Below are 15,926 nucleotides of genomic sequence, written 5' to 3' on the forward strand. Positions count from 1 at the left end.
CAAATTATAATAAAGTTACTATAAACCAGTGACAATAAGGAAATCGTAAAAGAAATCATTTTAAAAAATACAATAACTGGGATCCCTGGGTGGCGCAGCGGTTTGGCGCCTGCCTTTGGCCCAGGGCGCGATCCTGGAGACCCAGGATCGAAGCCCACATCGGGCTCCCTGCATGGAGCCTGCTTCTCCCTCTGCCTGTGTCGCTGCCTCTCTCTCTCTCTCTCTCTCTCTCTTTCTGTGATTATCATGAATAAATAAATAAATAAAATCTTAAAAAAAAAATACAATAACAAAGCTAAGGATGAGAGCAGATTTCTTGGGAAAAAAATAAGCAAGAAGGAAGATCTCAAATTAATGATCTCTACTTCTACCTTGAGAAGCTGAAAAACAGGAGAGCAAATTAAAATTAAAACCAAAACCAAAATAACCTTGAAAACAAAGCTGGAGAATTATAAACTGATTTCAAGACAAAGCTACAGCAATTAAGACAGTAGGGTGTTGTATAAAGATAGACAAAACAGGTCAGTGGAATAGACTAGAAAATCCAAAATAGATTCTTATGTATATGGACAAGTGATTTTTGACAAAGGTGCAAAGGCAAGTTGCTACAGAAAGGGAACAAATGGTGCTGGAACAATAAAATATTCATATGCAAAAACAAAAAAAAATGAACTAGTATGATCCATATCTCATAAACCACATACCAAAATAACCTCAAAATGGATCAGAGACCTAAATGGTAACACTTCTAGAAGAAAATATAAGAAAAAAAAATTTCATAGCCTTGACTTACGCAAAAATTTCCTAGTTACAACACCAAAATCAGTAATCTATAAAGGAAAAGATTGGACTTCATCACAATTAAGAACTTCTGCTCTTTGAGAGACACTGTTAAGAGGATGAAAAGATAAACCCAGGCTTTGGAAGAAGATATTTACAAGGCACACATCAGACTTGTAACCAGATAAAGAACTCTTAGGATTCAATAATAAAAACACAATTAACTCAACAAAAGTGAGCAAAAGATTTTGGTGACACTTCACCAAAGGAAATACATGTGTGTCACAGAAGAACATGAAGCGATGTTCAATTTCATTCTTCATTAGGGAAATGTAAATTTCCCTAAAACCGATGAGCTAACCACAGCACACTGGTTCAAAAGGAAGAGGTGAAAAAGACTAACTAAACCAAGCATTGACCAGGATGTGAAGAAGCTGAACCTCTCATACACTGCTCTTAGGGATGCAAAATGGTACAGCCACTTAGGTAAATGGTCTGCTGGTTACTCTCTTTTTCTAATGTGTATTTTTTCAATTTATAGAGATATAATTGATGTATACAACATTGTATAAGCTTAAGGTACTGATTTGATACACTTAACAAGTTGACTTGGTACGCTTCTATATTGCAAAATGATTACTGCCCTAGGGTTAGTTAACACAAAATTATCATTTCTTTTTTGTGGTAAGAACATTATTTAAATTCTAGTTGGTTAACATATAGTGTGATATTGGTTATTGGTTTCAGGAGTAGAATTTAGTGATTCATCACTTACATATAGTACCCAGTGCTCATCATGACAAGTGCCCTCCTGATACCCATCATCCATTTAGCCCATCCCCTGCCCACCTCCCCTCCATCAACCCACAGTTTGTTATCTATAGCTAAGGGTCTCTTATGGTTTGTTTCCCTCTCTCTTTTTTCCCCTTCTCCTATCTTTATCTGTTTTGTTCCTTAGATTCCACATGTGAGTGAAATCCTATGGTATTTGTCATTCTCTGACTGACTCATTTCACTTAGCCTAATACCCTCTGGCTCCATCCACATTGCTGCAAATGACAAGATTTCATTCTTTTTGGTGGTTGAGTAATATTCCATTATATATATAAATACATATACCACATCTTCTTTATCCATTCAGCCATAAATGAACATTTAGCATTCTGGCTATTGTTGATAATGCTGCTTTTAAAGCATTAGGGTGCAGATGCCCCTGCAAATCACTATTTTTGCATCCTTTGGGTAAATACCTAATAGTGCAATTACTGGGTCTTCTGTTAGTTCCATTTTTAACTTTTTGAGGAACCTCCATACTGTTTTCCAGGGTGGCTGCATTCCCACCAACAGTGTAAGAGGGTTCCCCTTTCTCACCAACATTTATTATTTCCTCTGTTGTTAATTTTAACATTCTGATAGGTGTGAGGTATTATCTCATCATGGTTTTGATTTGTATTTCCCTAATGAGTGATGTTGAGCACCTTTTCTTGTGTCTGAAGGCCATCTGGTTGTAAGAACAGTTAAGATTTACTCTTTCCACAATTTTCAAGTATCTAATATAGTATCATTAACTATAATCACCATACTATACATTAGATTCCCAGAACATATTCATCTTATAACTGGAAGTTTGTATTTTTGACAAACATCTCCCTATTTTCCTCACCTCTCAGCCTCTGGTAACTACCATTCTACTCTCTGTATCCATGAGTTCAAGATTTTTTAGATTCCACACATAAATAATACCATACAGTATTTATCCTTCTCTGGCATAAGGCCTTTGAGGTCCATCCATGTTGTTACAAATGGCAGGATTTCCCTCTTTCTCATAGTTGAATAATATTCCATTCTGTATTCTACTTCTTTATCCGTCCATCAATGGACACTTAGGTTGTTTCTATATCTAGGCTACTGTGAATAATGCTGCCAAAAACAAGGGAGTGCAGATATATCTTCAAAATTCTTTTCATTTCCTTTCAATATACATCCAGAAGAGAAATTGTTGGTCTTACGGTAGTTCAATTTTTAAAATTTTTTTGGGTCGCCTCTCTGCTATTTTCTATCATGGCTGTATCAGTTTACATTCCCACCAATAGTGCACAAAGGTATTTACCCAAGAGAAACAAAAGCATATGTCCATACAAAACCTCGTATACAAATATCCATAGCAGCTTTATCTGTAATAGGCAAAAGCTAGAAACAATTCAAATGTCTATTAACGGTTGAATGGATAAACAAACTATGGTACATCCATACAGTGAAAAACTATTCAGCTATACAAAGAAATGGATTGTTTGTACTGGCAAAGTATGAATGAATTTCAAAATAGTTTGCTGAGTGAAAGAACCCAGACAAAAAAAAAGTGAGTACCCGGTGTGTGATTCCATTTCTCTGAAATTATAGAAAATGCAAACTAATCTATAAGGATAGAAAGTAGACCAGTAGGGTGGGAGTTGAGGGACAGTAGAAGGGAAAGAGGGAAGGATTAAAAGGGGCACAAGAAAACTTTTGGGTGTGATGGTTTTATGTCCATTATCTTGATTGTGGTGATGGTTCAGTGGGTGTCATTCATATGCCTCAACTTATCAAACTATACACCTTAAACTCATGTAGGTCATTGTGTATCACCTCAATAAAGCTTATAACTCAATGAAGCTGTTAATAAATTTCATAAAATTATACTTCAGTGAAGCTGTTAGTAAAAGAAAAGGAGAGCAAACCCAGATGTAGACAAACCGGTTTCTCTCTGTAAAGAAGTGAGATGCTTATGGTGACTAGCTGACATTGCATCTGAACAGCAATATAAGTTTACTTCAAGTTGTAGTTGTTTCTTTGTGGTCTCAAACCTGTGGGGAAACCAGGAAGGTCAAGGTCATACTGTGCTCATCACTTATGTTACATTTGTGGGGTCCGTAAGGCTTTGCTATCACGTGTCCCAGTACTGCTAGTGTTGGAAGAATCTCTCTATTCTTGGAATCTCTCCATTTCACTACCTTTCTTGACTCTTTGGGCGTGGAAGTTATTAAGGGGAATATTAGTCATTAAAGTCAAGTTTTAGGCCAATTCCTGGGCCATGAACCTTTGCTAGGTACCGCATCTGGTTCTTTTTGTTTCACTCCCTATGAGGTGCAATTTAAAGAAAACAGACAAAAATTCTAATGAGATTCAAGACCATACTGGGTCCACCAGTCTTGGAATGACATTGGATGTGGCACCACTGCAGGTGGCAGCAAGGGGGAGAGATAAATGACACGTTCCCCTGAGATAGAAGCATGTCATGAGAGGAGAAATGCTGCCCAAACCTGGGTCGGCTGGTTCACAGCAGTCAGGTGGGAGAAGGGACCCACCTCAGCAGGGAATGACTCCTCCATGCTAGGCCTCTACTAATACTTCCTTCCTATAGGTATCTATGCATACATCACTATTCCTGAACTCTTTATACCAGGCCCTGGATGAGGCACTTTACAAGATACCCTTCATGCCAACCTTGCCAGCTAGCAGCTTAGTTAGAGGTTGCATTTGGCTTGGTGTGGCTTAGCTTCACAAGCTGCTGCTGCTTCTCCCTCTTATCTGTTCTCCCATCACAAGGAATCCAGTGACAGACAGTCAGGATAGGGGTCCATTCAGGGAGAAATGCTTCTTTAATTTTTTTTAAAGATTTTATTTTTTAAGTAATCTCTACACCCAGTGTGGTACTCAAACTCCCAACTCAGATCAAGAGTCACATGCTCTACTGACTGAGCCAGCCAGGCGCCCAAGGAGCAATGCTTTTTAATCCTACTTTACTCCAACACTCTTGGGTATGTTGTTCATTCTGCAGTGGCTGCTCCATGTCTGAGTTCTGTAACACATTCTGGGTGGGAAGAAGGGGGATGAGAAGAAAAAAGCTAGTGCATGTGGAACCTATCTCCATTGTGACAGCCCCACCCAATGATACCCGCTTATCATTTGTTTACCAGAATCAGGTCATGTGGCCACCCCAGCTCTACCAACATCTGGGAAATGAGTGTTTCTAACTGGAAATATCAGGAAACCAAAGAAAGTCATGGTTGTGGGAAAAGGAAGAAAGGGAGCAGATGCACTGAATAGGAAACTATTTTTCCTTTTGAGGATAGCATTAATAACCCTATTTAATTGATAAGGAATCTAATGCTGAGGAATTAGCAAAACTAGAAACTAAGAGAGATGAGATTAGAGCCAGCTACCTGGCTCTGGTCCCTGTGCACTTTCTCGCTGCGGCAGAAGGCACCTTGCTCTGAGGAGTGTGCCCCTGCATAGCATCACAGGTAGTGACATTCCCCCAAAACAGATGTGAACAGGATATTCTGGCCTGTTCTTTTGCAAGATCAATAAAGACTTTCTTCCAGTGATTTCCTTCCTGCAGGGAAGTCAGCAAACTGATCTTCATACTATATATACATATATATGTATATGATAGATAGATAGATAGATGATAGATAGATAGGCAGACATATACTCTAGGAAATTGATTTAAGATTTACTGGAATAAGTATCGAGCTTTGTGTACATGTGATACTATTTGCTTAAGAAATGCAGGGTTTCCCCCACCTCTGAAATGAGGAACAAGATCTCAGCTGTGTCTTATTCATGGAGTAGGCCAGAACACATCACCGGCCTATGAGAACAGCCTAAATTCCTTTCTGTTCACCAAACACGTCATGCCTGCTGTCCCTCTCCTGATGGCAGACTGTTTTGTTACACTGAGTGACCCCATTTGGAGGCATGCCTGCTGCTTTTCTATAGGGTGATGGCTGAAAGAGAAGATGTCAATGTCCATCTCCTTCCTTCTCAGAAAAGGTACCAGAACCATGATCCCATAAACTCTCCTGTCAATGGAAGCCCTGAGTTTCATGTGTGTAGATCAAAGTAAGCAGTAAACCCGTTTCACCAGTTTCAAGGCCACAGAGTTGGCCCAGGCATATTACGGGCTCAACTCCAGTTCCTAATATTGATATGGCGCCATGTCTCCTGGGTGATAATCATGCCAGATCCACATGTACTTTAGAAGTCACATACCTGCCATCTCTGGGACTTGGGGGTATGCAGGTCCTACTGTTTTTCTCTGCATTTAAACATCATAAAGGCAAAGAACACCTATACGTTTGAAACTCCTATATAAGCTGGTGTGTGTATGCTTGTAGTCAAATAATTTGCTTTTTCATAAAATAATTCTTTATTGTACATTATAAAATGTATAAATAGACAGCATGAATGATGATAAGGCAATTTTCAAGGGACTCTGAAGATGATTGGCAAAACACCAAAAAATCCCTATCCCTTACTAGATTTTTTTTTTTTTTTGGCTTCAGTTTGTAATATGGGTGTCCTTGGTGCTCGAATTACTCAAAAGAGTATCAAATCTCCCTTCACTTGGTGTCTACCAAGTTAGATGGTTCCTTGCATGTTAAGGAACAACATGAAATTAGTATTTGACTGAGTCTGGCCTTAAATGTCAGGATTTCCTTTCCTCTATTGAAGATGCCATGTGGAGGAACTGTACCCTTTCAGCCAAGGAGATATTTCTTGTCTCTGGTTTGGTTTGTTTGGATATTTTTGGCAGTGAACACTTGCGTTTGTTTGCATGTTTATAAAGAGTCCTTTATTTCACCCTGTGTGAACTTGACATTTCACTTTTAATATAAATAAATTGCAAATAAAGCAGTAGTCGTTTAACCCTGTGCCAACCAGAGTAGCTAAATACAAAAACCGAAAGTCTGGAAGCTTCCAGATGTGTCTGCTTTTGTTAGAATGACAGTCGCCCTGCTGCAGCACAAAGCTAAATAGTTCAGAGAAGTGGTAAGAGCCAGAGGTGTTTTCAGTTTCCTAGTCACCACTCAGCTGTCCTTCCCAGCGACAGTAATCAAGCCATTTTGACATTTTGGCTTTGTTAAATGAGCTGAATGATGGAAGCCCAAATCCTGCCTCTGACCAATACTTGCACAATGACCTCTGGTCTCTTCTCTTTCTCCCCTGAGCACACAGGAACATACCACCTGTATGTCTTTGTGCAAACAAACTGACCTTTTTGAGATTTTTTTTTGCACCTCTGAAATGCCGATAATGCTACTTCTCTCGCAGAGTTGTTTTGAGGATAAAATGAACTGTGAACATATCTTGCCCTGTGTCTGGAATAAAGTGTGTCTAAATGATGTTGAGAACCCTGATCTCTAAGAAAACCTTAAGTTTTTTTCCTGTCCCCAGGGCTGGTTCACAGGCATGCAGTTGTGGGGGCCAGACAGGGCTCCATGCTTCAAAGAGCCCCCCACCCTTGGGCTCATGCTCTGCTGGCACCATCTTAAAGTTGTTAATACTTTTTGAACAAAGGACCCATCCACATTTCCAATTTCCACTGAGCCCTACATATTATGCAGCCAATGTGCTTACCCATTTTTTTTTTTATTCTTTTGCCCCTTTCTTGAACTTTTTGGGTTTGAAGAACTAGATGTCCTCTTGTTTACCCAGGTGGCTCATTCCATAGGTTGCCCATAAGGCATTCTGGTGGCCCTAGGGAGGCCGATGATGGAACTCTACTTTTCAGTCCTGACCTAGGCCTTATTCTTCTCCTGCAGTGTTGTCACCATGCTTCTGGTTAAGGGGTATGTGAATAGATCAGGAAATAATTGTGAACCATAAATCTTTCCTTAAAAGAATGTATCTGCTCACAACTTCTAGGTGACCCAGCACAGATATCATCTAAAGGGGCCCATCGGCAGCCAAAGTGTCAGGTCCTTGGTGGGTTTTGATTTAATGATCTGTTCTTTAATTTTCCCCATCAGGGACAGACCTAGCCTGAGCTTATGTAATTTGGGACCCAGTTTGGAAAAGAGAAGTACAACATTAGAAATGAGTAATTACGCTCAGGGCCTTGCAAGGGACACATGCTAGTGAAGGAGCCCGAAGCCCGTGCTTTCTTAATTTCCCAGCAAACCTGGGAATCCGTCCTCCCCCTATATAGCAAGGAGCTTCCAGCTTTCTCCTACTCTGCTTATGAGAACAGGAAATGATCATTCCAACACCCTGGCCTATTCTTTCATACCATGTTGCTTTTTATACACATATGATAAGATATTGCGTAAGGGATCTTGAGCTTAACATTGTTTAGCTCCAACGAATGTCAGACTTCCTCAGGCCCAGGTTCCGTCTCTGTTTAATTCTTTAAGTGCCTTCATCTGTTCCTACCCTTTGGCACCATGCAGTTGCCAGAGGCTTGTTTATTTAAGTTCCCAGCCCCGAGGTCTTCCCTAAGCTTCAGACTTGAATGTGCAGTGGCCTCCTTGACACCTTCCTGTGGGTCTTCTCTTTCCCACACTCCCCCATCTGTCATAGCTCTGTTGCTTCTTTCTCCAAAGTAAACCTCAAATCCAGCCCCCCTACCTCCTTTTTTTACATCTCCATTGCCACCATCCCAATCCAGGCCACCTCAACCTCCTATATGGTCTCTACATAACCACAAATACAGTCTCTGTTTAGCACCCAAAATAATATTCTAAAACCTAAATCAGATAAACAGAAAATCCACCTATAACCTGGATCACTGCCATCCCCAATTTAATATCCCTTAATGGCTTCTCATTGGGTTTTAAATAAAATTCATGATTGTGGTCCATATAGTCCCCACATGATCTGCCTCCAGCCTCATCTCCACCACTCTCCTCTTTTAACTACAAAGCCCATTGCAAGTCCTCCAACTCCCTCCTGTCTCCAACCTTACCCTATGCTGTGTCCCCTGACCTGGGGGCCCTCACCTCTGCTCTTTAATGATGGGCCCCTCTGTTCATCTCTCTACTAAAACATCAAGAAAAGCTTTCCAGTCCACTTTGGGAGCCTAAGGCTACCCCTGCCATGATCACTCTACCCTATTTGCTTCCTTTACAGTCAGAACCTAGTATTTTTTGAAATTATATACTGTTTTGTTGTTTGTTCACTTGTTCAGTGTCTATTCTTTCATTAAGCTGCAAGCTCATGAGAAGGTAAGCATTGTGTCTGTTTTTTCCCTCATGTATACTATATGCCTTGGATAGTGACCAGAGAAACTGGCACAAAACACGTATCTGTTAAATGAATGAATGGATGAGCTACCTTCAAACATGGAACAGATGTCATTATATTTGTCATAGTAAATTTAATTGTTCCTATCTATTTTTCCCTATGACTATGAACTCTATAGGAAGGTTATAAATAATATTATTTTCTGAATATATTGCCAATATTTAACACAGTGCTCAAGATCCACATATCCTACTAAGTACTCAATTAATGCATATTTAATCAAATTAGCTACCAAATTATTGATGATCACCAGCTCTCCACTTAGCGACATTCAATGAAACACAAGAGAGATGATCATCTCAGCTGGAGGAGCAGATCATCAGGAGAGAGTTTTTTAGAATTTACCCAGAAATAGGATAAACAAATGTTAATTTTGCAGTAGTATGTTTGAGAGGTACTTGAGATAGTAGATAACACCATGCCACTAACTGAAGCGGTAATGTAGGTATATTACTGTAGTTTGTACACAGGAAGAAAATCCCAACTTTTCCCTGAGCATATCAGCATGATTTTCTGTGATAGATTAAGGTCTAACTCATCCAGTAGTTGTCCAATAAAGATTTACATATTTAATGAAATACCAATTGTCACTTTTGAATTTTTTGATATGATGGAGCTGTTTATCTCCCCGACTAAATTATAATCTTATTGAAAGTAAAATCCTGGAGATATAATTGCCATTTCTTTGAGTATTCCATAGCAATGCGCCATATTTTTTGCAGAGAGAATGCTCAGTAAATGTTGACTGATACATACCATATTTCTACCCTGTATGTCAAGGCATAAAATCAGGTACTTCACTGGTACTTCATTGTTATTTAGGGGTGTCAAAGTGGTAATCTGCCTTCTTGCTAATTCCCAAATCTGAAAGGGGTCTTACCTATCACCTGGTGACACCTTCACTTTGCAGACAAGGAAACAGTCCAGAGAAGATAAGTGTCTTGCTAAAGTGGTACCAGGGCAGGAACTAGGCTCTGGTATTCCCAACTTGGGCTCCCATATTTATTCTACTGTAGGATGCTGAGGGTGTGGTTGCAGAAAGATAAGAAAAGAAATTAGATATGATTCATTTAAGTTATAGATTATTTAATGAAATTCTTGAGCATTGAAAAATATTTTTATTTTGTCAGTTTCATCAGCGAAAGCACAGTAATGATTTCAAGGTTAATGCTAAATTAATTTGCCTCATAAAGACTCCATTGTATCAAAACAGGGAGGAAATGTACAGAATTAGACTGGTCATATTTCATAGAGACACTGTTTGTGATTTATGATACTGTCCCATTATTTTTCATAAGACATAATTCATCTCAAGGCTTTGATTTATGATTATTTTATCTTTCTACAATAGGAAAAAGGCATTATTCCCCCAAGACAAATAAATAGCTAGCAGAAAGTGCTTATTTATAAAGCTAGATTTTAACTTTCGGTTTACCATTTATTTATTTATTTATTTATTTATTTATTTATTTATTTATTTATTTATTTATTGATAGTCACACAGAGAGAGAGAGAGAGAGAGAGAGAGGCAGAGACATAGGCAGAGGGAGAAGCAGGCTCCATGCACCGGGAGCCTGACGTGGGATTTGATCCCGGGTCTCCAAGATCGCGCCCTGAGCCAAAGGCAGGCGCCAAACCGCTGCGCCACCCAGGGATCCCCTACCCTTTTTTTCTTGATTTTGATAAATATTAAAAGTTAGTGTAAGCCCCAGGTCAAGATATAGAGAGACTCTGAACAAAGACCCTCAATTAATTTGAATTTTCTCAGATGACCCAGACTGACCACACAGTTAAAAGACTTCTCTCCTACTTGAAAGTTGCATGTCTTACAGGGCTAGAGGGTCCCCAAAAGTGGTATCTTATAGTTCTTTGGGAAGATCTGTTCTCTCCTCACTGAGCGGGATGCCAGTACAGGGGGGTGATTAGCTCCTGCTGCTCCTGCTTAGCTGAGACTTTTAAAAAATATATCATCCAGACCTCATTCCAGACCAATCCAATTTGAATTCTGAGCATCTGTATTCTACATATTTAAAATATTTGAAATGACACAAACCTGATATCTAGCCTGGGTTGAAAACCACCGGTCTGAATGGGTTCCTCTGCCCAGACGGAGCTGCTCTGTCCCAGTCCCTTATGCAGAATGACAAGGATGACAAGGCTGGTACTACCAGAGCCTATTCATGTTTTCCAATCCTGAGCTGAGGAGTGGAGAAGAGAATGGCAACTCCAGGTGTGTGCCTGGAAGACAGATTTTGTTTTGTTTAGTTTTAGTCTTTCTGCCAAACGTGAAGAAAAAAAAGAGAAACAAAGGCCTCCACTATCTCTGAGAGCAGAATTGTTGTGTTTTTTTTTTTTTTTTTTAACCTCAGCTCTATTAACATTTGAAGCTGGATATTTCTTTGTTGTCAAGGGCGGCCTGGTGCATTATAGGATGTTTGGCAGCACACCTGGCCTCCGCCCATTAGATGTTGTGACAACTATAAAATGTCTCCAAATGCCCTCTGGGAACAGGGAATGGCCCCTGGTTGACATAGCCTAGACCTACCCACCAGCAGAGGCTCTGATGGCTAATTTGGTGGTAACTGTTGCCCGAGGAAGGCAAATATGGCTTGTTGGTGAAAACATCGGTGGAAATGACAATTTTGGCCAAAGCAGCAAGGGAAACCCTGAAGGCAGTCATAGTGCCCGTGACTGTAGGCCAGCAGTGGGTGGTGACAGAGACTTCAGCTGGTGAAGCTAGGCTCCAGACAAAGGGAGCCAGGTGGTGGGGAGCAGGTGCAGACTCTTCAAAAAGAGGTATGGTGTTGGTTGAACTTTGGTGCTGGTGGCAGGAAACATGAAAAGTGTGTGGAAGTGTTGGTAGGTGACTTGAATGCCACAGTAGAAGGACTGACATGTCACAGTTGGGTCAGACTCTTGAGAACAGCCAATGAGAAGCAGCTATCCTTGATAAGGCAAGATTCACAGATGGTAAGTCAATGGAATGAAAAGAAGAGAAGGCTTGGCTTTGAAATCTTCTCAAGATTTATTTGACACTATAATTAATGTTTCATTAGTCATAGGTATTGAAGTAGGACCTGAAAAGTTATGCCACATTTCCTTTCACCCTCAAAAATTCAGTCGTATTTACCTACTTACTCTTCCTCCTTTGATAAAAGAGGAAAGTAGGTTAGAAAGAACAAAAGGGAGTGATTTTCAAAGCCTAAGATTAGTCCTGACTCCATAATTTAAGTCATGTAGTTCTACCATATAGGCTCAGAAGGGACCATCATTTCATCAGTGCATTTCTAGGATATTCTCATATAGCAAGATCCCGCCTTACCTCTACACTGACAGAGGCAGTTGTCACTTTTGGTAAAATGATGGATAACACATATATATACACACAGTAACATATATGTATATACACACACACACTTGTGTATATATATACAATTCATTATATATATAGTTTGTATATATAATAATATATAGATTATAAAATATGTACAGTTAATTCTTGAAACAAACAAAAGGCAATTCAGAAACATTTTCCAGAATTGGGTCACATAATGCATCAGGTTTTCTGGGCTTAGGGAGCATGTGACTTTCTTTTTATAGAGAATCATAAATTTTAAAGCAGAAAGTGATGTTAGAGGTTATGGTTCATCAACTATCAATCTTAATAAAGACTATGAACTGATGAAAATGTTGTATGAGCTGGTTCTAACTTTGAAAATGCATTTGGCTAAATATACGTATATATATTTAGCCATTTCCCTTTCAGACTTAGAAACTGCCATTTTACCACTGCTTATCCAATAGTTTAGTAAATGTACTGTTAATTCAGCATCTTCAAGTGTTTCAGTGGAAATAAACTACTTGCCACTTGGAAAAATTGTTGAAATGTGTTTGGAGAACACTACACCAAGGTTTAGCTGGTCGCGATCCAGGTCCCATATCACGTTGCAAACAGGCTGCTTTTAGACCAGCTCAGCTTGTGCTTACTTTTTTTTTTTTTTTTTTTTAAGGTCATGGAAGCTGAAGGTTGAAAAGCAAACAGAAAACACACACACACACACACACACACACACACACACACACACACATTTTCTTCGGCTCAGAGATAAGCAGGAAACCCAAAGAACATGTTCTTAACAATCAGACCTCAGTAATAATACTGAATAGAAAGTCAACCAAGTAGATCTGACAAAAGTCCAGGCAGACATCCAAGAGATTCCTGTGGTGAGCTGCTGAGTCATTCCCTGGGCCTCTCTTCCTCATCTGTACATTGGGGATATAAGCAATGAAGCTTGTATCACTATGAAAGTATGACCTCGTTGGTAAATCATGAAAAAAATGTATATAAATGCATGGAGCATTTCTGAAAGACATCCTCTCAAGAGATAGAGGTAGAGTTAATGCACAGTCCCATATTCTGAATGATGGGTTGAAAAATGTTGTTGGTAGCATCATGATCCCCTCTAAGCTAATTCCAAGTTCATCACATCTATTACCTCTACAACTGCATATAACCTTATGCACCTGACTTCACCAATCTTCAGCTAGTCCTAGTTCTGCATCTGGCTTGCTGTGGATTGAGGGGAAATTACTCACCCTCTCTGAGCATTGCTTTCCTCTCCATTCTTGCTCTGCCGAATGGAGAGAGAGAAGTAGGTTAATCTCTGGGGCCTCCAGCTCTCCCATTTAATGGTCAAGGTCAAGATGAGTTGGCTATTGTGTGCTGATGCCCTGCTCTACTCACTCTCCTACAGGAGTCTCTTATCTTGTTAGAAGAAGTTACAGGAATTTTCCATACAATTAGGAGAAAGGAGAGGCTCTGAGCTGGTGTGTGTGTGTGTGTGTGTGTGTGTGTGTGTGTGTGTGTGTGTGTCCAGGTGATAGAGAAGAGGGGTGGGAAGATTTGGGAAAGACATGTTGAATGCTGAAGCTTGCATGCTCCAGAGAAAGCCCTGTTGAGTGAAAACAAGACACAGTTCCAGCACAGGCCACTCTTCTGATCTGCAGAGGTGTGAGGTGCATAAAGAACATTGGAAGGCTTCTCCTTAGACATGATGTGAGGCCCAGTGAGACTTAGGATCTGTGATGTTGACTGGGACCCTGAGCTGTAAATGCCATTGGTAGATTTGCAGCAAAAACATCCCCACGAGTGCAAGAAGATTCTACAAGTAAGAGTATTTTGATTTAAAATGTTAAATAACCAAAGGAAGCCACCTGGGTATGAGGTATGACCTCATTTCTGCATATGATCAAGAAAATATTGACAAAGGCATAGGCTGTTTTGGAAATGTGATCCTGAGACTTTAGGAATGGAACTGGTAGGGATAGATAGAGAAGGTAAAGGTGGAAAGAGGCTTGCTTTTTATTGTAGTGTGTTAAAAAAAAACAAACAAACATGCAAGTTTAACCTCTGTAATAAAAGTACTAATTAAGGGTGCCTAGGTGGCTTAGCAGTTGAGCATCTGCCTTCGGCTCAGGTCATGATCCCAGTGTCCTGGGATCGAGTCCTATATCTGGCTCCCTGAAGGGAACCTACTTCTCCCTCTGCCTGTGTGTCTGCCTCTCTCTCTGTGTCTCTCATGAATAAATAAAATCCTTTTTTTTTTTTTAAGTACTAGTTAGTTCTAGACATATAGGTGAGATATGACATGAAATGTGCAATTTAAGAGGTTTGTGAACCACTTCCCAACCAGCAGGTCATGGGAAGTCCTGGGTTGCCTTGAGTTCAAACATCCCTCATGAGAGAATGTCACGTGATGAGAAGGTTTGGGCTTCCAAGCAAGGAACCTGGTCCCATCACCTAACGTGGAAAAACTGTACAGCCCTGAGCCTGTTAACCTCTGGGCCTGTTTTCTCTATAAACCATGACAGGAACACCCATTTTGTAGATGGTGGGGTGGCATCAGACAACAGAAGTGCTAGCTTTTATTACTATTTTTAAACAGTAGGTAATTTGCCCTGTCCAACCATTATTCATTGTCCCATCCAGCATCTGCCCCGACATAGAATCTAATGCAGACAGATTGATTTTACAAACACTTCTATCGCACTCACTACATGCTAGGCACACTTCTAAATGCCACATACATTGTAACTCATTTAGTCCTCAGAGGAACCCAGGAGGGAGGTATCGTGATTCTCATCCCCATTTTATAGAAAACGGAGGCACAGAGAGGTCAAGGAATTTGCTCCAAGTCACAGAGGCAGCAGGTGGCGAAGCCAGGATTCCAGTCCACACGCGAAGCAGAGTGCTTGCCCTAAACCTCTGTGCAGAGCTGCCTCTGTACAAAACTAGAAAGTCTCGCCTGGTGGTTTGAAAACAATTGGCCTTCTCAGGAGGGGAATGTGCTAGATATCCAAGTCAGAGATCTTCCCATCCTCAGGTCTGGGAGTTAAACAGGAACTCACAGAATCATTAGCTTCCAGATGGAAGCAGAAGAAAAAGCCTCTGCTCTGCTCAGCCTCAGCAGTTGCAGAAAATGCCTCCTGGGCCTCCCCATACCCAAGCTCATGTTCTATCTTATCATACCTGTGCCTCTGCTGCTCCATGCAAACACGAACTGTTGAATTATGCTGTTTACTGCATCCAATAAGCATTGATTGGGTGCCCAATATATGCCTGGGAAAGCAGTCTAAATGACCAGCACCTACCCCCAGGAAGCCTAAGGACTGCGACTGGAGGGCACTAGGAAATACACAGGAAAATATAACCAACAATAGGATAACAGATGGAAGGTGCTGAGTGAGTTTAGGGATGTGATTCAGCCTGTGGCAGGACAATTCAAAGTAGAGTCTGCCCACAGGAATGGATATGAGAAGAGGACATGCTGGAAGCCTGGACTTTCTTTGCATAATGAGACTCGCCTGACATCCACATCCAGTCCTGAAGTTCAGTCACTGGAAGTATTAAGATACCCCAGAGTTTGCCTCCTAGGGGTTAAACTGGTGGCTATCCTATTGTGAATGATGGAGAGTGCTTCCTCCAGAAATGCTTCCAGTGCTGCTTGAGCCTGAGTTAGCCCCTTCTCTGTCCTCCCAGGTCACCCTGGGCAGATTCTCCGCTTTGCAATTTGGACAAG

At 40.5% G+C, this 15,926-nt stretch overlaps 1 long non-coding RNA gene across 1 annotated transcript in view; it reads right to left on the bottom strand.

The window, feature by feature from the left end:
• The window catches only part of LOC119871648, a 34,992-nt gene extending 23,912 nt beyond the window's left edge, over positions 1 to 11,080 (bottom strand). The window contains exon 1 of the long non-coding RNA XR_005358553.1: positions 10,901 to 11,080. This is a non-coding gene — a long non-coding RNA (uncharacterized LOC119871648). The remainder of the gene's footprint in view (positions 1 to 10,900) is intronic.
• Positions 11,081 to 15,926: the final 4,846 nt, after the last annotated feature.

Source organism: Canis lupus, chromosome 4 (assembly GCF_011100685.1).
Source record: "Canis lupus familiaris isolate Mischka breed German Shepherd chromosome 4, alternate assembly UU_Cfam_GSD_1.0, whole genome shotgun sequence".
Taxonomy (NCBI): Eukaryota; Metazoa; Chordata; class Mammalia; order Carnivora; family Canidae; genus Canis; species Canis lupus.